This window comes from Cervus elaphus, chromosome 15, assembly GCF_910594005.1.
Source record: "Cervus elaphus chromosome 15, mCerEla1.1, whole genome shotgun sequence".
NCBI lineage: Eukaryota > Metazoa > Chordata > Mammalia > Artiodactyla > Cervidae > Cervus > Cervus elaphus.
In genome coordinates, this window is record NC_057829.1 from 13,616,028 (window position 1) to 13,639,487 (window position 23,460).

General features: G+C 39.4%; 1 pseudogene; it reads left to right on the top strand.

Annotated features, from left to right (window-relative positions):
• Window positions 1-23,460, top strand: part of LOC122709205 — a 72,757-nt pseudogene that overhangs the window by 1,428 nt on the left and 47,869 nt on the right.

Here is a 23,460-nt window from a genome sequence, read left to right on the forward strand (position 1 = left end):
TCTTTCCCAGCATCGGGGGCTTTTCCAGTGAGTCAGTTCTTCGCATCAGGTGGCCAAAGTATTGGAGCTTCAGCTTCAGCATCAGTCCTTCCAGTGAATACTCAGGACTGATTTCCTTTAGGATGGACTGGTTGGATCTCCTTGCTCTGCAAGGGACCCTCTGAGGGACAGCATTTGACGTTTTGAAGCGTCCCTATAGTGCAAGCTGTGTATTAAACCACAAGTGCTTACTGCGTTCCTAATTGTTTGTTACCGAAGTCGAGACTATCGGGATATTCGCAGATCCAAGCAGATCCCAACGTCCCCGCTGCATTTTCCATTGGCTCTGTCCCTGTGCCGCACCCAGGCCCCCGGGGCCCGCAGGCACGAGACTGGGAGGGCGAGGAAGAGGAAGCAAGCCCCCTTCTGACCACCGGCCCTGCCAGGCACCCGCCACCCCGGCGGGGAAAACGTCAGCAGCGGGCAGCGCACACCGCAGGAGCGAAGTAAGAGGGGGCAGCGCACCCCAGCGAGCGCCAGTGTCGGGCCTGGCCCCTGCCCCACTTCTCCCGGACTCTATCTGGGCTTGAGCAGGTCAGGCCTGATCTCGGGAACGAGGCCTTGTCAGCGAGAAGGCGGGGTCCGGCTGCGAGTCAGAGCTCCCCTCCCGCGCAGAAGAGAAAGCTCCTAAGCTACCGTCACAACCACCCCACCCTCCCCCCAACTACGAAACGCCGCTGACACTTACCGGGCCAGAAGCTACTCTCGCGATAATTCACTGGTCAGTCCTCCGTGACTCCAATCCCCGCCCCTGCCTCCTGCGACCAGTCAAAAAGGAGTGGGGTGGGGCTTTCCCTTTGAGCAGGGCGCGGGGCCCCTTAGTCTCTGCTCGCAAGCGTGGGGAGCAGGCCGGGCGGGGGGAGGGGCGGGGCACGCGCCATTTCTCGCGAGAGCGGGGACCAGGAAGACGCCCGCAGGGCCGTGCTGCTGGTGCAGCCGTGGCTGAGGCAGTGGCTGCTGCTGCCGCTGCAGCCTCCGGACGGTTCGTCTACGAGCCTGCGCCTGGTCTCCAGGTGAGGAGGCGGAACGTGGCAAGGCCGGGGCTGCGGAAGCGAGCGGTGCCTGCCGAGGCCGAGCAGGGACTCAGGCCGCGGCCTGTCAGAGCCAGGCAAGGAGGCGCCCACACTCCTGACAGTGTAAGGTGGCGGCGATGGCTCCTGGAGGTGGCGGGGGCGGCGTGAACCCTTTCCTCAGCGATTCGGACTAGGACGAGGACGAGGACGAGGTCTCGGCGACCGACGAGCGGCCGGCAGGACTTCGGCTGGGTGCCGGGGGCGGCCTAGATCCGGGCTCTGCGGACTCGCTGTTGCCCCAGGACCCCGTGTCCTTGGGGAGCAGTGCCCAAGCGGGGCTCCCTGGGGAGGCGGCGGCGGCGGCCCTGGGGGCCCCGGGGAGACCCCGGCCCTCCTGTCAATTGATGTGATCGCGGCCTAGCTGCTGCGCGATCAGTACCTACTGACCGCCTTGGAGCTGCACACCGAGCTGTTAGAGAGCGGCCGCGAGCTCCCTCGACTGCGCGACTACTTATCCAACCCTGGCAACTTCGAGGGGCAGAGCGGGACCCCGCCGGGGACGGGGGCGCCGGGGGTCCCCGGGGCGGCCGGCCTTGGAGGCGCAGGAGGTCGGGAGCCGAGTACGACGTCGGGTGGGGGACAGCTCAGTAAGTGAACGACGGTGCTGTCCCTCCGGCTGGGCTGTTGGGGTTGTGGGGGTTATTGTGGGGAGGGGGTGCTTGTGGGCCGGTGCTGAGTACTGGGAGCATTTCAGCTAGAGGGTTGGGGCGGGGTCGGGCGGTGATCTTTTGCGGTGGAGGTCAGAGGATCTGGCAGCGACTGTTCTCTCCCTGCCTGCCTCCAGCCCTTGGAGGGACTTGCACCAGCTCCTGGTTCCACTATTGGTGTCGATATCTATTAAATATCCAGAGTTTCTAGTTCACTGGCTACTACATGACTCCAGAAGACTCCGTTGCGACCTTGGTTTATCGCTTTAATCGTTTTTCCATTCTCTCCCATCTCCTGAATCGCCACTACCTGGAAACAGTGTTCCTTATGTTGTTCGCAGTAATTATTTGACTCCAAGTCAAGAGAGAAAAGAATAGGAAATGGTGCTCTCTGCCCGAAGCCAGATCCACTTGAAGACCCGTTGTCTTGGGGTTGAGTTGATTACTCAAAAGTTGCATCTTCTGCTGCATAAAATTTGTTCAGTTTAAATAAACTCAGTTTCATTCGCTTTCGGTTCCTTAATTTCAGTGGGTTTCCAGAATTATAGGAAGTCTAAGCAGAGTAGGCAGGTTCTCCCTGCAGTGTTACCTCCTGGTCTCAAAACCTTGTAGGCTTTTTTCTCTTCGTAAGTTTAGGAATTAACTTTTCTGCCTCATTGTAATCATTGTTAACTGTATAGACTGGTCGTTTACCTCATTCATCATATATTTACTAGCATTTCTTATGTCTTTAAAACGTACTGCCAAGGATGCATATTGGAGTCTCAGTACCTACCCTTCTTAAGAGGCATCTTAGATTTTCCCTTACTAATGGTATGAGGTTTTCAATGTGTTATGTGAGGCCAACTGAAATTTGCTCACACATGTTAAAATACATGACTTGAAATTGTAGCCGAACTGATGGTTTTTTGTCAGTACTTTTAAGTGGTGCCAGAGACTGAGATCACTTAACTTCAGTTCAGTTCAGTCCCTCAGTCACTTGTCTGATTCTTTGTGACCCCCGTGAACCGCAGCCCGCCACGCCTCCCTGTCCATCACCAACTCCGGGAACTTGCTCAAACTCATGTCCATTGAGTCGGTGATGCCATCTCATCCTCTGTCGTCCCCTTCTCCTCCCGCCTTCAATCTTTCCTAGCATCGGTGGCTTTTCCAATGAGTCAGTTCTTCGCATCAGGTGGCCAAAGTATCGGAGTTTCAGCTTCAACATCAGTCCTTCCAATGAATATTCAGGACTGATCTCCTTTAGGATGGACTGGTTGGCTCTCCTTGCTAGATCTAAGGGACTCTCAAGAATCTTTTCCAACACCACAGTTGCTTAACTTAGATGTAACTTAGTTAGATGTAGTTAAACTGCAAAGAGTGCCTTTTTCCATCAAGATAAATCCATAGCAGCCTTCTCTCTTGAATGTGGAATTTTCTCATAAGGTTTAACTTCCTTGCTCAGTATTGTAGGATTATCTTCCTTTTCCCAAAACTGGTTTTTCTGTTGCTGACCTTTAAGACTATAAAATGTAACAAAAGAGCAGTGTAACAAAATTGTTAGGCAGTTGGCTTTTGTTTGTTTAAGATTTTTGAAGTGTCTAATAATGATTTTCACCTGATAAGCTCTTACTACTTCCTCAAGACCCAGCTCAACTGTCATCTTTGTAAATATTTCCCACACTACCAAGGCTTAGTTGTTTGATTCTTTCATTGTTCTACTTTCAAACCTCAACCGTAGCCTTTAACTCTTTTTATTTGATTTATTAGCAGTATCATTTCTCTCCATTAGATAGTCAGCTTCTTGAGGGACATCTTTTTATTACTCACAGTTTGTATAGTCCCTGGCCTGTTGTTGAACATAACTGAACTGTATCTGCTATGTTTTTCTACTGTATAGATATAATGAAATAAGTTATTCCTTTATAACATTATTTTATTTAATTTAAAAGAATTTATTAATCTTTTCAGCCTACCTTATTATGGTGTGGTATCACTGTTTATAGTGAAAATTTCTCTTAAAAACTTTTTTGTACAGAAATACTTATATTTATAATTTAGGCTCTAAATATAGCTGTGTTTTAAAGTAAAAGTTGACTTCTAAATGCCTTTGCATTATACATTTTTATAGTTTCTTGAAATAACTTCAGTCCTGTGATCATAAATCAGAATTTAGCTATAATCAAATATTCATGTGCAGTTGTGCTCTTCCATAGTTTGTTTGGACCTGTTTTGGGTATAACTCAAAAGTACATTATTACAAAATATAATGTATTTTCAAGTGAATACAAAACAGATGAGCAGTAGGGGGAAAAAAATCACACTTATCCATAATCCAACCAATAGTACTTGCCTTTTCCGTTTTTTCTATGCATATATGTTTAAAAGCAAAAATTGGATTAAACTGTTTTTGTAGCTTTATATTATTTGATAGGCTATAAATTTTACCATCAACTTTGAGGTAAAATTGCATACAATAAAATGTGCCCATTTGAAGTGTACAGTGTGGTGAATTTTGGAGAACAAATTAATACTACAAATAAAATATAGAACATTTTTATTGTCCCCAGAACGCTTTCATTTTCATTTGCATTCAGTATCCCAAGACCATCACTGACCACAGTAGACAACAATTTTCCAACCTGGGCCTAGGCACTATTGGAATTTTGGGGCTGATAATCCTTTGTTGTGTTAGTGTCCTGTATATTCTAGAATGTTTAACAGTGTTGCTGACCTCTGTGTCCACTACATAACAGAAGCAACCACCCAGCCCCCGTTCCCCAAGTTGTGATAATCAAGAAATGTCACCAGCACCGTCTGAGGAAGGGGAGGGCAAAATTCCCCAAGTGAAAACCACTTCCTTAGATAAGTTTTGCCTGTTTAAAAATGTCATATAAATAGAACTGCCATATGACCCAGCAATCCCACTTCTGGGCATACACACTGAGGAAACCAGAACTGAAAGAGACACGTGCACCCCAATGTTCATCGCAGCACTGTTTATAATAGCCAGGACATGGAAGCAACCTAGATGCCCATCAGCAGACGAATGGATAAGGAAGCTGTGGTACATATACACCATGGAATATTACTCAACCGTTAAAAAGAATTCATTTGAATCAGTTCTAATGAGATGGATGAAACTGGAGCCCATTATACAGAGTGAAGTAAGCCAGAAAGATAAAGAACATTATAGCATACTAACACATATATATGGAATTTAGAAAGATGGTAATGATAACCCTATATGCAAAACAGAAAAAGAGACACAGAAGTACAGAACAGACTTTTGAACTCTGTGGGAGAAGGTGAGGGTGGGATGTTTCGAAAGAACAGCATGTATATTATCTATGGTGAAACAGATCCCCAGCCCAGGCTGGATGCATGAGACAAGTGCTCGGGCCTGGTGCACTGGGAAGGCCCAGAGGAATCGGGTGGAGAGGGAGGTGGGCGGGGGGATCGGGATGGGGAATACATGTAACTCCATGGCTGATTCATGTCAATGTATGACAAAACCCACTGAAATGTTGTGAAGTAATCCTCCAACTAATAAAAATTAAAAAAAAATAAAAAGTCATATAAATGCAGTTTGGAGCATTTAGTCTTTTCTGTATGGCTTCATTTCCTCAGTAGAATGTTTTTGAAATTCATCCAAATAATGTTTTTATGTGTAAGAGTAGTTCATTCCTTTTTTGGTTTTTCCATTCATCAGTTATTAGGCATTTATTTTTTTCCCCATTTTTGGCCCATATGAATAAAGCTGCCATGAACATGCTTGTATAAGTTTTGCAGAGACATGTTTTCATGTCTTTTGGATAATACCTAGGAATAGAATTGCTGGTTCATATAGTTAGTATACATTTAAATTTGTAAGAAGCTGTCAAACAGGCTTTCCAAAGTGGTTGTATCATTTAAAATTTCCATCACCAGTGTATGAGAGTTTCAATTTCTATACATCCCCCAAACCCTTGGTATTTTCAGGCTTTTTATTTAACTCATTCTAGTGAGAGTACAGTGGTATTTCATTGTGGTTTTCATTTTTATTTCTTGAGGACTAGTAATGCTGAGCTCCTTCTTTGAGCTTTTGGGCATTGCGGGGGGGGGGGGGGGGGCGGTGTCTACTGCCGTTACATATCTTTTGTGCAAAGTCTGTTAATAGCTTTTTATTGAGTTGTGGTTCTTTTATATATTCTGAACCCAAGTCCTCCATCAAATATGTGTTTTCCAAGTTTTTTCTCCCAGCATGATTTGCCTTTTCATTTTTTAACAATGTGTCTTATGAGCAAAAGATTTTCGTTTCATCAAGTCCTGTTAATTGTGTTTTTTCCTTAATGATTCATGGTCTTTGTTTCCTAAATAAATAGTTGTGTATCCTAAAGTTGCAAAATTTTTCTTGTGTATTTTCTTCTGGAAGTTTTATAGTTTCTGTTTCTAAATTTAGGCCTATGATGGCATCATAAAAAGAAATATTTCTGAAATGTTCCTCCTATAATTATGCAGACACTTATAGCACAAGCTTTAGTATAATTTAAATCCAAATGCATTGTATGTCAAAATATCAATATATTTAAATGTCTTATTACAGTCAGAAAATAGATAAATGCCAAAATAAGTCTGTAAATCTGTGGTTAGTACCATGTTTTGAAGATTTTACTAATACTCAGATCATACAAATTATATCTTAGAAACTCTGAGGATGAATCTTTCTTTGGGACCAGACTACTGCCAGTTATAAAGGTCCTCTGTATTCAGTTCTACCATGTTAATTGGTGCTAGTTGGGTTATGACTTTATAATACTCAATGAGTAGTTTTTGGTTTATTATAAACAGCATAAAGATTGATAGTGTAGATTATCTGAAACATTAAATTATTTTTATTTGTTTTTATGTATTTTTGATTAATGTGTGTCTGATCTGAAAATTCATAAAACTTCAGAGTAATAAATATATAGTCAACAGTAGTTTTCTTTGTTTAAAGATGTCTAAAAGGCTTCCCTGGTGGCTCAGATGTAAAGAATCCACCTGCAATGCAGAGACCTGGGTTCGATCCTGGGTTGGGAAGATCCCCTGGAGGAGGACATGGCAGCCCACTCCAGTATTTTTGCCTGGAGAACCCCCATGGACAGAGGAGCCTGGCGGGCTACAGTTCATGGGATCACAGAGAGACAGGACTGAGCAACTTAGCACACACAAAAGCAGTTTAACTTTGTAAGATTTACTAAATTGTTTGCCCCAAAGTCTGTTGACGTAGGTAATAGTACAGTGGTAATTATAAAATACTTAAAGAAGTCTTCATACTATCTTCTTTTTCTTGACTAAAAGAGTAAGTCAAATTTATAAAACATATCAAAGAACTATAGCTTTTTAAGTTTGATGTTTTCAGTGGAAGAATTTAAAATGAGCGCTCATGAAGTCTCAGTGTTTGATAAATTGTAGCATCCTTGTGATGTTCTACTAGGTCCACTTGATGAACTAATCTGATCTTTTGCATGTAACATTACTTGCTTGAATATACACACACATTAATTATATATTTTCCCCCGTATTTTTGCCAGTTGAGTCAGTTTGGTTTCCAGTTAGATTGCAAATTACAGTATTTTATCTAGAGGAATGCTGTTCTACTCTGAGCCTTCAAGGTCTAATCAAAATCAGACTAAAATTGCTTAGAATGAGTCAGCTCTGTAGAGACAGTAAGTGGTCAAATAACTTATGCCTTTCAGTGATGAATTTCTTTTATTCTGTATTTATCATGCTTCTAGATGTTCATACGGCAGCTTATCAGGAGGCATTTATGATTGACTTTAATAATTTAACTTATGAGCCTACAGACTTCTTGAGTCATCCTTCTCCTTTTTAAAATACTCTTTCATTGTCCTACCTGTCTTTTCTCAGAACTCTGAAAGAGTACTTACCTCACTATGCTCTGTTCCCTCTTAGTGTCAGCTGTGCTGTGATTCCCATCTTCCAAAAGTTCCCATCTCTTCCACTTAAAAAAGTAGTTCCTCCCTGTTAGGTTGGGATTGGGTTTAGTGCTTCCTCTGGCTTCTAACAAAATATCAAGAGAATATTTCTAAAATGTATTAAGTTCACTGCTTTTAGCTGAGTGAGACTTGCTACTGTTGTCTGGACCACATTCAGTTCAGTTCAGTCGCTCAGTCGTGTCTGACTCTTTGCGACCCCATGAACCGCAGCATGCCAGACCTCCCTGTCCATCACCAACTCCCGGAGCTTGCTCAAACTCATGTCCATTGAGTCGGTGATGCCATCCAACCATCTCATCCTCTGTCGTCCCCTTCTCCTCCCGCCTTCAATCTTTCCCAACATCAGGGTCTTTTCAAGTGAGTCAGCTCTTCGCAAGAGGTGGCCAAAGTATTGGAGTTTCAGCTTCAACATCAGTCCTTCCAATGAACACCCAGGACTGATCTCCTTTAGGATGGACTGGTTGGATCTCCTTGCAGTCCAAGGGACTCTCAAGAGTCTTCTCCAACACCACAGTCAAAAGCATCAATTCTTCTGCACTCAGCTTTCTTCACAGTCCAACTCTCACATTCATACATGACAACTGGAAAAACCATAGCCATGACTAGATGGACCTTTGTTGGCAAAGTAATGTCCCTGCTTTTTAATGTGCTGTCTAGGTTGGTCATAACTTTCCTTCCAAGGAGTAAGTGTCTTTTAATTTCATGACTGCAATCACCATCTGCAGTGATTTTGCAGCCCAAAAAATACAGTCTGACACTGTTTCCACTGTTTCCCCATCTATTTCCCATGAAGTGATGGGGCCAGATGCCATGATCTTAGTTTTCTGAATGTTGAGCTTTAAGCCAACTTTTTCACTCTCCTCTTTCACTTTCATCAAGAGGTTCTTTAGTTCTTCTTTACTTTCTGCCATAAGGGTGGTATCATCTGCATATCTGAGGTTATTGGTATAGATTCTTAAACTTCTCTCTTATATGACTGTCATTTTGTACCCATGCCTTTCAGCAGCTTCAAACTTTTTAATTCTTGTGGAAATTTTGTCAGATATTTTCATTGCCTAGGACAGTGACTTGCATATAGTTGGTATTCAATATTTTACATTGATCAGTAAATTTATTAAATTATGTGATCAGCTAAGTATTATAGGAATCCAAAGGAAGTTTAGTGCATATCCTTGAGCATATTATGTTCTTAATGGAGAGGCAAGACTTACACGTGAAAATCTATAGAATAGTTTTCTGTGGTACAGGTAATAGTGTAAGCATTCGGATATAGAAAAATCATTGTTGATTGTGATGATTGTGGAGAAAGTAAAATTTTAATGTGATGCTCGAGTATGAGTGAAATTTTAATATAAACAGTAGCTTTCTTATTTGGCCATATTTAGACTCTTCATCCTGAGTGAGGAAGAGGAAAAGAAAGTGAGGGTAAAGAGAAGATAATATTTATTTTATATTTTGCCTTGTTTAAAACATCATCTGGGAACATGCTTGCCATTATCTGGCTCACAATTAATAAAGTGATTCCATTTGGGTAGTTATAAAAACGCAATATGACACTTCAAGCCATTGTGGGTACGTAGTTTAAAAGGAAATAAGATAGGGGTATTTAATCAGCGAACAGGCCTTTTTGTGTTAAAAACTAAATTTACACTTGCTACTTTAGAGATGATCTCCAGACTGTATGCTTTTTTGTTTCTTTGCTTGTTTTTTAAGCACCTTTGTTGGAAAAAAAAAACATTCAGGATTGGCACAGTTTTCATTTTGTTTAGTCTATTTAGGTCAAAAACTAAGTTTTGTTACTTCTTTTTGTATGGTGGCTTTTAACTGTGCCTACTACCTTAACTCCCATTGGTTTTAGGATGATTAACTGAAAAAGAGCACTTACCTTGGTCTAAAAGTACAGTCTGCTTATACCTAAAGTGTAAATATCAATTAAGAAGGGCCTTAAATATTAATAGCCTATTTTTTTTCCTTCGGGTAGTTGTTTTTATTGGCTTCTATGTATATATACTGTAACTATCTAAACACACACAACATACACATCTGTACTGTAAGAGTTGATGATAAAATGTGGTTTCTAACTTATTTATACTAAAAACATACTTGTTGATACTTAAATAAATTGTGTTCTGCTGTTTAGCCATATTTTGAACACGATGCCTCTTTTGTTGACTTTTGGGGGATTTGTATTAGTTCAGGATTGATCTGGAGAAGGCAGTGGCAGCCCACTCCAGTACTCTTACCTGGGAAATCCCATGGACGGAGGAGCCTGGTAGGCTGCAGTCCATGGGTTGCAAAGAGTCGGACACAACTGAGCGACTTCACTTTCACTTTCATATGTGCTATAGGTTTAAAAAACATCAACTAGAGTCACACTGAATCCATTATTGTGATTGCCCTTGAGGAAGGAAATACTGGGGACATGAACTTTAAGGTATTTCTTTTTAAATTTTGCAAAATGTTAGCAGTTGTTCATATAAGATGGTGGCTATGTGGTGGTGTACTTTGCACTTTTCTTTTTTGAGTCAATTTAAGGTATTTTTGTCAAATTTTGCATGTAATAAATTCTAGCAAAACAGGAAACATTTGTAATGGGAATTAGAGCTCCAGTGTTCTACCGTTAACTGACACCAAATCCTGTAACTGTGCCGTGTAAACCGAGTTTGGTGTTTCTGGTGACGTGAAATACCAATACCATCTTCCCTCTGGTATATGAACGCAAAGAATATATTCTGCATCGTTAAGTTATTTCTGCATGTGTGTTTGGTACATGTTTTTGCCTTTTTTGTTGCCTTATATTGAATATCTGTCTTGTATCGTCTATTAATTAAATTTGCACAAGACAGCAGCAAAAAATGTCATTCTTTGCTCACAAATTATTGGTGCCTATGTACCAGTTTCTCTGTTCTCAGTCTCCTATTGCTATTTTACCTTGAAGGTAGTTTTATTTGGAAGGGAAATTTTGAGACTCAGTTGATAATTCTTACTATAATTTTGACAAGGATCTCTTTTAGGATACATTTGACATGTTTCAAGCAGACAGAACTATACCAATAGCTTCTTATTGCACTGTAATAAGGAGTATTACAGTGTATTGCACTGCACGTTGCACTGTATGGGGAGTCTTGTAAATATTCTGTATATATGTGCAGAAGTAGAATCACCATTGGAGAAGTATGTAGCAGCAGCCTTAAAAGCTTCTAATTTTTTTATTCAAGAGTAGTTACTGATTATAGGCATTCTTTACAATCTTTGTAAGGAATAAAGCGTGTGTGTGTGTGTGTGTGTGTGTGTGTGTGTGTGTGTTGATGGGGAGGGGGCATGGAGAATGGATGTATGAGTAAGGAGAAATGTCCAAAGAGTATAAGATGAGATGATGAGAGTAACGAATGTATCACCAAAATCTCTTAATCATATTTTATTATGTTCTTAATGTTTCTTATTTGCATTGTGGTAAGTTACAGTAGTAAGAATACTGATTTTTGCCTCCTAAACCTTCTAATAAGATGTCTGTAACAAATAGATAGCTTGTATTGATAGGTGGGTTTTGAGTCTACAGTCTCGCTGAACTCTTCCTAACAGGTTGGTTGTTTTTTTTTTTTTCTGTAAACAATGTTGTCTCCTGAGTGTAGTTTTGATCAAAATATATATGATACCAAGATTGGAAAGTAAAATGTATACTTATGTACTCTTGGTAGGACACTCTTTTGAGAGCAATTTGGTGGTATCAAGCACATTTTAAAAATGCATATTCCTTAGTATCCAGTTCCATTCCATATTTTATTATAGACCAGCTCGTTTGCATCCAAATTATTGAACCTAGACTTTTTTCGTATCTTCTACATTCAAGTAAAGGTATCAAAGATTGTAAACAACCTGAATGTCCAACAGTGGGGGATTGGTTAATTAAAACAGAATGATCTACATGTGCTGAAGTGGAATGATATAAGATATAAATTGAACAAGTTAGGATGCAGGCAATATTTGTGAATTGTTTCCACTGACATACAAAAAGGGAGAAACTCGTTTATGCCTTGCGTATTTCTAAAGGGATACGTACAGAAGAGTCTAAGCAATGATTGGTGACCCATAGGGTGATGGCTGGTTGAAGATGGGCTTACCTTTTATTTGTATGCCCTTTTGTATATTACTACGTATCATGTCTTAAGTTCTTAAGTGACAAGACTGGGATTCCAAACCAGATCATCAGCTTCCAAGTTTTCATTCTTTCCATTGCACCACAACTACTGTTTTGTCAATTTTAAAGCACAGTTAAGCAAATGTTCTCGAATCATTTTAGTATGTGATCAGGCAAAGTATCTTAGTGACCCATTCAGAGTATATCTTATTGACTCAGAGTAGCCAGTCATTTTAATGCAGAGGGCAGGTCGGGTAGAATAATATTGATCATTTAACAAATAAAATGATAAACTGTAGCACCACACCAAGACAAAGGAGAATAATCTGCTGAATGAAATTCAGCTACAGAAATCCACTAAGGTTGGATTAGCATGTCCTCCTTTTTTTCAATCCCGAAGCTTTGCTGCATGGTTACATCTCAGTTTCTGGTCTAGTCATGGAAGATGACTAAGCCTCTAGGAGGGGACCGTGGTTGCCATCATGAGTGTAACCTTCCAGATTTCCTCAGCAGTCAGAAATTATGTTCATTTGTTTTTGAAACCAGCCGATCCTGACTAGGTGGCTAATATTGCTCATCCTATTTTCTGTGTTCTTTCTGACCGTCCATCCGCTCTGTGCTTGTGTGCCGCCTTAGTTCAGGCCTTCAGCTCACATCTGGACCCTCAGTTTTAGCCTTATCACTGGTTCCTGTGCCTTTAATCGGTTCCTCCCTCCTTAATTGATTTTAAAAGCAGTTTGGTCATGTCACTCTAGCTAACACCGTTTAAAATCACTCTCATCCAAGACAATTTTTTTGAACTCTTTTTTTTATTTTTTTTTATTAGCAGAATTATATATTGCAGAAAAAATTTACAAATCTGTTTAGGAATTTAATTTTTCCCATGTTTGCACAGTAGATGATAAAAATGACTGAAATATTTTATTATAAATATGCGTCATAAAGTTTTCCCTATAATTTTGTTTCTTCCTGTGTTTTCCATCCACATTGTCATATACAGACCTTTCTTGTACTCACATTGTTTCCTTAGTGTTTCTTGAACTTGTTTTATATATTCTTGTCTCAGTGCTCTTGTCCATATTATTTTTCCTTCTCTTCATATTCTTTTCCTCCATCATTCTTTTCTTCTTTCCAGAATCTGTTTATCTTTAAGGGAAGGTCCAGTTTATGTTCCTTCCTCAAAGTAGTCTCTAAATCCTCTGAACTTGTGGTTTTTTGTTGTTGTTTTTTTGTCTCTCTCTTATGGAAATTAATTATATGAAACTTGTGACTGTGATAGTGTTGCTTTTATTTTTGTATGTTGATGTTTTAGCTGACTAGACTTTTTTTTTTTTTTTTTTGCTGACTAGACTTTTTTAAAGGTGTTTGTTAGGGTTCCTGTCTCATATATCTTTGTCTTCTTTCACACCTGGCACAAGTGCCTAAAGTAGGCAGTTCATAAATATGTATTTAGCATGGATATAGAAAAAGAGACCATATTTTATTTATCTTTTTGTCACCAGTGCCTAATATTGTGCCTGACAAAAAAGCCTTTGAATAAATGTTGATGGTATGTTAAAGAGATGATCTTTAGGTATTGGGATCCTTTAAATATGTAAGTTTGGAATATTCCTTGTGAAATTAGCTTTTCCCTCTGTAGCCTGAGGAAAGTTGAGTCCAGGTTGACCTTCCTGAGGTCATTCACGGTATCAAGCCCAACTTAGCTTAGTTCAGATCTAGGAGATCTGAACCTGCATGCTTTTACACGTTGCTCAAGGAAACTAATGGTTTAGAGCTCAGGCTTTGGCATCCGAGGGCTTGAGTTCATATTTCTACTCTGCTCCTTCCCAGTTGCGAGAGTCTGGGATAGTCTCTTTATCCTTTACTGTAAAATACATGAGGTAACAGCTTCTATTTATCTGTGAAAAATATCTGGCACAGAATAAGTGGTCAGAAAGTGTTAAATATAATAATAGGTAATGCTGTTAATAATAACCCCCCTCTTTACCTGACAAACTGTTTATATGGTCAAGTCATCCAGCTTTATAGAAATTTTAACTTTAGTGAATAATTTGTCAGTAAAGTTTCAGTGTTCGCCTGTTCCAAAGTGTAAGTCTTTTAATTTGATGTTTAATTCAGTGGAATCTTGTGACAGAAAAGACAGTGAACTAGAAACTGGGAGACTTCAATTATACCGCGAGCTTCTCACAAAGGTTAATTTGCTTAACCTTTAACATAGTCTAATTGTATCATTATCTGTGTACATGACTAAATTCCAGTGGTTTGTAAGCTTACTTAAGGCTAGAGCCAAGTCTTACTGAATTTTTACCTTTTTCCTCCACACCATGGATTAGTAAATATGCACTGAATGAATACACAGCTCTGTTTTCTTATTAGTCAAGATGAGGTGTTGAGCTGTCTCTAAGATTCCCTCTAACTTCAAATATTTTGAATATAGGGGTCAGTGAAATGAGTCCCCATGTTAGAGAAGAACTGAAGATCAGGAAATCTAAATGTGAATTTTGCCATTGACAAGTTTCTAAGATCCATTTTTTAATTTAAGTGGATAATATACTAAAATGTTTATGCATGACCTCAAATTTAGATATAATTATTTTTAAGGTAAATTTGTTATCTATTTACTGAATTTATAAACTATATACTTCTTTCTTTGCTTTAACCCTAACCCATGACACAGGTGCAGTTGAGTAAATTATCTTTACTAAGCAAATTGAAATTTAAAGATAACTGCTTGACATTATTTTTCTTCAAATCCATTAATTGTAATTGGGTACTTTAATGACTTTTTAATTATAAAATGCCCATATTACAAAAAGCATTAATTGTAAAAAAATTTAAACAGTATAGAGAGAAGTATTCAGAAATTTTAAGTCTATTCTTCAGAATCAGTTATACCTATAGCCTTTAAAAATTATTCTTTAATTCTTTATTGTATTTTCCTGTTATTAACCTGGTACACAGTAGTTGTTCATTGAATGTTCACTGAATTAACCAATGCTGTTTACCAGTCGGGAGCTGATCAATTTTTCTGATACATTTTTCTTTTACAATGCTATTGATATGTAATTTCTATAAAAGATAGCTTTTCAAGAGTCTGAAACTAATTTTTTTAGCTATTGTAAAAGCACATTCTGTCATCCGTACTAAAAGATTTAATGTATATAAATAAGAATACTCTCTACAGTAATTTATGAAATCAGTCTGCATGCCTTAAAGTTACACTGTGTCTAATGATTTTAGTTTTCAGGCCTACTAAAACTTACATACAGGTTTTACTGGTTTGCCAGCTATGACAAAAGTCCCTGATCATTCAGTTTCTGAGTTACAAAGTGAATTACTGAAAAGTTACACCATCTTGGAATTTGAAGAAATGCTTTGTGGTATACTTTATATTAGAAAGTGGTAATAGCTTCTTTTTTAAGAAAAGAGGCTAGTTTTTCCAAACTCTTGCTCTATTATATCAGAGTATTTGGAAAGGTATGTGCTTGCCCTGGAAAAGAATTCTGGCTGAATCCAAAGAAGCTTATTTATCTAGAAGCTATAATCTTACCTCAGTTCAGTTCAGTCACTCAGTCATGTCCAACTCTTTGCAACCCCATGGATTGCAGCACGCCAGGCTTCCCTGTCCATCACCAACTCCTGGAGCTTGCTCAAACTCATGTCCATCAAGTCGCTGATGCCATCCAACCATCTCATGCCCCGTTGTCCGCTTCTCCTCCCGCCTTCAATCTTTCCCAGCATCAGGGGCTTTTCCAGTGAGTCAGTTCTTCGCATCAGGTGGCCAAAGTATAGGAGCTTCAGCTTTAGCATCAGTCCTTCCAATGAATAGTCAGGACTGATCTCCTTTAGGATGGACTGGTTGGATCTCCTTGCAGTCCAAGGGACTCTCAGGGGTCTTCTCCAACACCACAGTTCAAAAGCATCAATTCTTCAGTGGTCAGCTTTCTTATAGTCCTACTCTCACATCCATACATGACTACTGGAAACACTGAAAAATCTTACCTATTAGATTTAAATTTCAAAGTATATTTTATATACAGACTGTTATAGGTTAGCTCCATCAAAGCTGAAATTACTTTCTTCCATAAATAATTATTTTCTGACATGGCATATATTTTAATACCTCGGGAAATTGGTTTTACTTTTATGACATTATTGTTATTATAGTTTAAAAGATACTAAAGCTTTTTTTCCTTGGAGAATATAAAATTGTTGACTCAGAACTAAAAAAAAAAAAAAGTCAGGTGCGGGGTCCAGCCCCAGCAGGATCCAGGGGAACCCTCAGGGTGAACGGTGTCGGCGAATGAGAGAGAGAGAGAGAGAGAGAGAGAGAGAGACCAGACCAGGATGAGCCAGATATGCGGCAGAGTCTGGCAGTTGCTTTATTTTTCACCATCGCCTTTATACCCTAAGTTGGTACATTTCTAAGGGGCAGATAAGCATACAGACTTAGTTTAACATTACATCAGCTTGTTCTTCACGAAACCAGGTGTTCTCTGTATATTTTTGTTTATGAGAATCTTTTCCCATAGATTTTTTGTACATTATGTTCTGGCCTTGAGCTTAGCAGAAAACATAAAAGTGGAAGTCTCATGTTACAGCAGGTTGCAACATAATAGAAATACAATCCTGTTAACATAAAGTCAGTCTTTTTGCAGAAGTTCTCAGCTAAATTTATCTAAAAAGTTTAGCACACAAAGACTCTGCGGCTCTGGTGAGGGAGCCCCTGTTTAGCACTCCTGGTTAAAATTAACAATTATCTTATTGTTTTTACACTAGGGCTAAACTCTTATTTTTCTAGATCTCCAACTATATTAACAATAGTTTCCACTGCACAACCTCAGCACATTAACATCAATCAAATGTTGATCTAATAACCACTTTTAAAACAATATTTTTTGTATTCTCTAATAGGGCTTCCTCACCCCCCAAAGGGCTCTGTGCCTATTAGGGCCGTTTTTATGGTTAATCTCTATGTATAATATCTTTTGGCTTTCAGGCCTGTTGACAATTTATGGCTTGCACCTGGTATAACTTGAAGCAACTTCAGTAGCCGACCCTCTCTTTTTTTTTGGTTAATCTATTTTCTTTCTATTAGGTGTCATCTCCATGGGAACTAGATAGGATTACATTTTTACAGAACAGAAATGCAAAGGATTGCAAAAACAGCAGATATGGCACAAAACAGGCTCTTAGTCTAAAAGTTAATTACCTGCAAGAAGTCACCAGCTAATCTCTATCTAAAGTGTTTTTTATTAGGCACATTTGTGGCTATTTTATTTGTGGAGCTTTTCTCACCCTGCGGAGAGACCTATGCTTAATGGTGTCTTTTGTTAGCATACTGTGCTTAGGATGTTTAGAACAATCATGAGCATTTTTTGCAATGGGAGCACACATTTATCAAACAAGCCAGAATGCCAGCAAAAGGGTTTGAATTGAAGCATTTCCTTCATCCCTGGCCCCTTCATAGGGTAGCAGCGTCCAGGAGATTTATTAACTAGGGTTTTAAGTTGGTCCTCATTCAGTGAAACAGGAGCAGGAGAGCTCTCGGCAGGTAACACAAGAATCCGCAGCAGGGCAAACAAGAACAACAGCAGAAAAAGCGGGGAGGATACAGGGTGGGGTAGAGGCCGAGGCCAACCTGGAGGGTCCCTTATCCTAGACGGCCTTGCCTGTCAGGTTTTTTCCTCGTGACCTCGTCATGGATGGGGTCCCAGATGGCCTTGCCTGCGCGGTATTTTCTTCATGACCTCGTCACGGGCAGGACATCCCATAATGGCTCCCGGCAGTTAGGATACATTTTTCAATGGTTATGATAATACCAAGACAGAAATTAAGCTGCCTTTGCTTTCCCCAAAGACTCTTTCCTATTACAAACTTCTGGAGAAATAGTATAATGGAGGAATAATGTATGATGATCACATAGCCTCTTACTTAGTAGGCCTGTATGTCTGATTGAAAATACCAGAAAGAGAAAGTAATACTTAGAAAACTAACATTAGATACTTAACATGTAGAAAAAAATATATATCTGAAATCAACAACCAGCATCATACTTCACTATTCATGAAACTCAGGAATAAACAGTGAGGTCTGCTACACCACCGCCAGAATATTGGTTGATAAATATTTATCCTACTGGGTGTACATGTTTTAATACACAGGTTGGAGACATGAGACTAGCTAGTGAGGAGCTAAAACATGCTTGTGAGTGTGAGCAGAGGGACTCAAGAGGAGTTTCTGATTACGTCAGTAATGGCAAAATAACTCACCAGGAAAATCTGGATGTTAGTTACGTGGTCAAAGAAAAATGAATAGAAAATTTGCACACATACACCCAAAAAAGGTAGATGGCCATTACATCTTTAAAAGAATGTTCAAGTTCACCAGGAATCAAAGAGATGCATTATTAAATAAGACAATTTTATAGTATATGTTAAATTGGTGAGATTAAAAATAATAATACCAAGCATTGACAACCGCTATTGTATACTGTGGATGGAACTCAGATTGCTGTGCTTACTTAATTTAGAAAGCAGTCTAAGCAATATGTATCCATCGCCCTATCAATATGGCAAAATCTCACTACATGATCTTCATTTTTAAAAAGCACATTACAAAGATGCAAGTATCCATTCTGTTTTTGCAGAAATGTATATATGTACTTACACATGGGGAAAAGAGTTCAGAAAAGAATATCTAGAAATTCTGGGGGTGGGGGATTAATAATCTCTGATCATGTTTCCAATCTTAGTAAGATTGGAATGATCTTCTACTTTTTCATGTACCTCTATTTTTGTCATTATTTATAGTATGTGTATTTATATAATTGGAGGAAAGAGCTCTTATTTGCAGTAAGGTACAAATCATTGGAGAAAAGTCATATTTTAAAAAAAACAGGAAATTTTAGGTGGCATACAGATAGTGATCTGAGAACACCATTTTATAATATATATTAGTTATTTACCAGGCAGATGTATTCATAGGTCAGTGGTCTATTCCAGTCAGGCATTTTGTATTTTTACCTGTTTAAAAGATGTATAAGTAAAAAGCCTTAAGAAGTTTATCCGTTATATTTTGAAATTTATTTCTGTGACACGTTGTCTAACTTTGGTTCCATTTCAAACAGTAGAAGTAAAGCAAAATTATTTATTTTGTCATGTAAGACAATAAGAAATCATAGCTATTTCCCAGTATTACAACTTCAGTTATTAAATTCTAGGAGTCAGTGGATCCTGGATTTAACTTAAATATGTTTTTTTCTTTGCTCCTCTTTGTACATCCAGGTTGTTTTCCAACATTTTTTTTGAAAATTTCAAAACTTAAGAAAGGTGGGAAAGAATCTTTATAGCTGATATCTACCACCTTGATTATGTGATTAAATTTTTACTGTGATTGCCTTATCTCCGATTTATCCAACTCTCTGATCCTCTGCCCATCTGAAAGTTCATCTTATTTTTTTGTGCATTTCAAATTAAGTTGCAGATATGGGTGTTGGTGGTGGTTTAGTTGCTGTTTGTTTGTGCTAAGTCACTTCAGTCGTGTCTGACTCTGTGTGACCCTATGGGCTGTAGTAGGGTCAGGCTCCTCTGTCCGTGGGATGCTCCAGGCAAGAATACTTGGAGTGGGTTGCCATCTCCTCCTCCAGGGGATATTCCTGACCTAGGATTCGAACCTGCATCTCTTATCTCTCCTGCATTGGTAGGCAGGTTTTTTACCACTAGCGCCACCTGGGAAGCCCTTAGTTGCTGGGTCGTATCCAGCTCTCACAACCACATGGGCTGTCACCTGCCAGGCTCCTCTATCCATAGGATTCTCCAGGCAAGAATACTGGAGTGGATTGCCATTTCCTTCTTCAGTGGATCTTCCCAACCTAGGGATCGAACCCAGGTTTCCTGCACTACAGGCAGATTCTTTACCAACTGAGCTACCAGAGAAGCTTTTCAATACCGGTATACTTCCCTCTAAATATTTCAGCATGCATATCACTGACTTGGGCTCAATGTTTAGAATTCACCTTTTTTTCTTTTGAGGCAAATTTAAAGACAGTGAAATATACGTCTCAAGTGTCCTACTTGATGAATTTTAACAAATGAACACACTTGTGATGACCCAGTCTCCTGTCAGTCAGTGTCACCCCAGAAAGCTCCCTCATACCTCTCCCCAGTCAGTCAGCCCCCACTCCTTTCAACCCCCGACTCCAAGAACCACTATGATTTTTTTCTACCATAAATTACTACTGTCTATTCTAAAACTTCATGTAAATGAAATTACACAGTGTGTATTCTGTATAAAGATTCTTTCATTCATCATAAAGTGTTGAAATTCTGTCATGTGGCGTATATCAGTAGTTTTTTTTATTGCTGAGTAATATTCCTAATTTCAACCCATTTTAATATGAACTTTTGAGATTTCTATAGTAAATATTGTTATTTGATATTTCTTGGTTTATGCTTAAATCAATTACGCCCTAATGAACGGTGTACTTGATTTCCTGTTATTTGTTTATACTATCTTACATCATAAGTTAATAGTAAGTTGTTATTTATCAGATATAATTGAAGTGCAGAGAAATTAAATGCTTCTCTGAATACAAACACTGTGTTCTCAGAAGAGTACTATGTATAGAATTTCACTTAGTTCACCTTAATAGGAATTTAAACATAAGAGGTACATTGATAATAGCATAACTCTATTTGAAAAGTCAACCATTTCAATTATTGGCATATACTAATTGTTTTAAAAGGAGGTGGGGGAGCCATATGTGGATTTCAAATCTATATTTCTGTAATCTGCATTTATTTGCCCAGATAGTACTTTCTAAACAGATAATCTATTCCTTAGAGCAATATATAAACAGTAAGTACTCTGTAAGTAGCATGCTTTAATAAAGAGTTGACCTATTGTCCCTTCTTTGCATTAGCATCTGATACATCGCCCTTAATAAGTGTCAGCTTTGATTTCTTCCTTCAAGTGAGAATTTTTACAGTTTGTTTTTCTGTTTAGAGACACTTAAAAATCTGCCTAAAGCTAAGAACACTCCATACCACCCCCATGCGCTTAAAACACAGACCTCCTAAAGCCCCTGCCTTCATCTTTTGCATCTCATATTACAAATTCAGTAAATGGAGTCTTCAGGAATCACCTTGTTTTCTCTCTTTTACTTAAACCCACATTCATTTCACTACCAGGACATGTTAGTTTTACACCAAAAAATAACCCAAATCAGAGCAATTCTCACATTTCTAGTACCTCTATTCTAGGCCAGATCTGATCATCTCTCACCTACACGCCTCTGTGCTGTGTGCTGTGCTAAGTCAGTTCAGTTGTGTCCAACTCTTTGCGACCCTATGGACTGTAGCCCACAGGTTCCTCTGTCCATGGGATTCTCCAGGCAAGAATACTGGAGTGGGTTGCCATGCCCTTCTCAGGGGATATTCCTGACGCAGGGATCAAACCCAAGTCTCTTAATGTCTCTTGCATTGGCAGTCAGGTTTGTTTTTTGGTTTTGGTTTTGTTTTTTTACCACTAATGCCACCTGGGAAGCCCTTACATGACTCTGATAGCCTCTCTTTTTAATTTTTATTTTTTAATGGAGTATAGTTGATTTACATAATAGCTTCTGAGCTGGTCTCTCTGCAAACCACTTTCCTTACAGCAGCCAGTTTCTAAAAATGCATGTGTTTCTGTTGTTTTTCCAATGGACTTCGAATAAAATCCAAATTGTTTGCAGTTCTGTTGTCCTTAGCTAGGCTGGTTGCATTATACTCTGTGTGTGTCTTGTTCAGGAGTTAGAGATCTCAGCAGGGAAACTCAAGTTACTTCAAAGTAGTTTAATTAGTATGAGTATTTTTACCTTATAGTTTTAATAGAATTCCTATACCTTAGAATCATAGTTTATTAACTGGAAAAAAAAATCATAGGTAATTGATTTCCAGTCCCTTATTTTGGCAGTTAAATAAAAAGCTGTTTAATCTTTTTTTTTTTTTCCCCTGTTTTTGATTTATTACAGATTGAGCCAGGAGCATCAGTACCCTTGATTCTTTAGACTTTGCAAGATATTCAGATGATGGTAACAGGGAAACAGATGAGAGAGTGGCAGGTAAGATTCTCAGGACAGATTTGGATGTTTTTGACATTCCAGAAATAATGAAATGACTTGAAAAATTCTCTTCCTTCTACAGTTCAGTATGTGAATAGAATTAGACAGTTATCATACAAAGTTATATTACTAATTTATTGGCTTCAGGGAGCATTCCTGAATGTTCAGCAACACCCAGCTGCTCTTCCCGGTGACGCTCTGAGTTTTTGATTATGTGTACCTACAACTACTGAGTTCTGCTTACAGTTAACAGTTTATAGCCATATAATTATAAAACTGGTGTAAAGCAGGCGTAAGTCAGCCATGGTTTAGTGCAAAGTTATCTGGACCTTGCTTTCCTCATTCCTTTTATCCCCCGGACCAGGGCTAAGTAATATTTATGTGGTATATACCTATGCAACTCTGCTGATGGTTAAAAATTGGTTTAAATACTTCCATGCTGATTGGTGATCAAAACTTTGTCTTCATTCCTTGGATTCTCCCTGGCCGCCACTGCATCCCTCTAGAAACTTCATTTGACTTTCCTGTGATCCTGAAAATAGAGGTTGTTAATGCTCGGTCCACTCAGGGCTTCCTGGACTTTGCCCATTCCAAAAAGAAGACCAGCATCCTTTTTAGTTGCTTGGTTCCTCATTCCAGTCTCCTTCCCTCTCCACCCTCCCACCAATTTTGCCTTTTTGGCATCACCATAGGATCTGTAGGGACTTCAGAAGACCAATTTGTACCCTCTGTATTCTGCCCACATCAGATGAGGCCAGCTGATTCTTCTGGGGGTCGACCCTGAACTTACCAGTGTGGAAGCCCTGGCTCCTCAGACGTCCAGTGACTGGTGCCTTTCTGGTGCTTCAGGCTGTGGCTGTCAGTTGTTGAAGTCGTTCCTGAACGTCTTCATAGGAACTGTAGTTTTCACAGGATGTTGACTCTGAGACAGATGGGAAGCCACCCTCGGCTACGTACTTTAACCCACTGGAATGGGGGGCACACCTGGCGTAGGAAAGATGCCATATGGGACAGGTGGAGCCTGTGAGGGCCCTGTGGGGTCAGGGAACATCCACACTGTGGCTTCCTCTCTTCATCAACCCTGTTGAATTTTTTTTTTTCCCTTTACTGGAACAAGGTTGTTAAAACCTACCATATATTTGCCTGTCATAGTCATCATTAATAAAGATGAGTGCTATTGAGCGCTAATTTTTATATAACACTCGCTCCTTCCTGAACACTTTGTAATTGTATGTTAACTCATTAAGTTATAGAATTATCCTCATCTTCCACTCCCCAAGAAACTGAGGCACTCAGAGAGTCTTAAGACTTAAGTGGCAGGGCTAAGACTCAAGTGTAGAATAGCCTAGCAACAGAGCCCACGGCTGATCGTACCATATGCCACCTCTTAGGGTGAAGGATTAAGTTTGACCTAAGTAAAATGACATTCCAATTTGTGCTTTTCATTTATTGCTTGAGAAAAGAGCTATTGAATGTTTAAAAACCTCAAACAGTATTACAT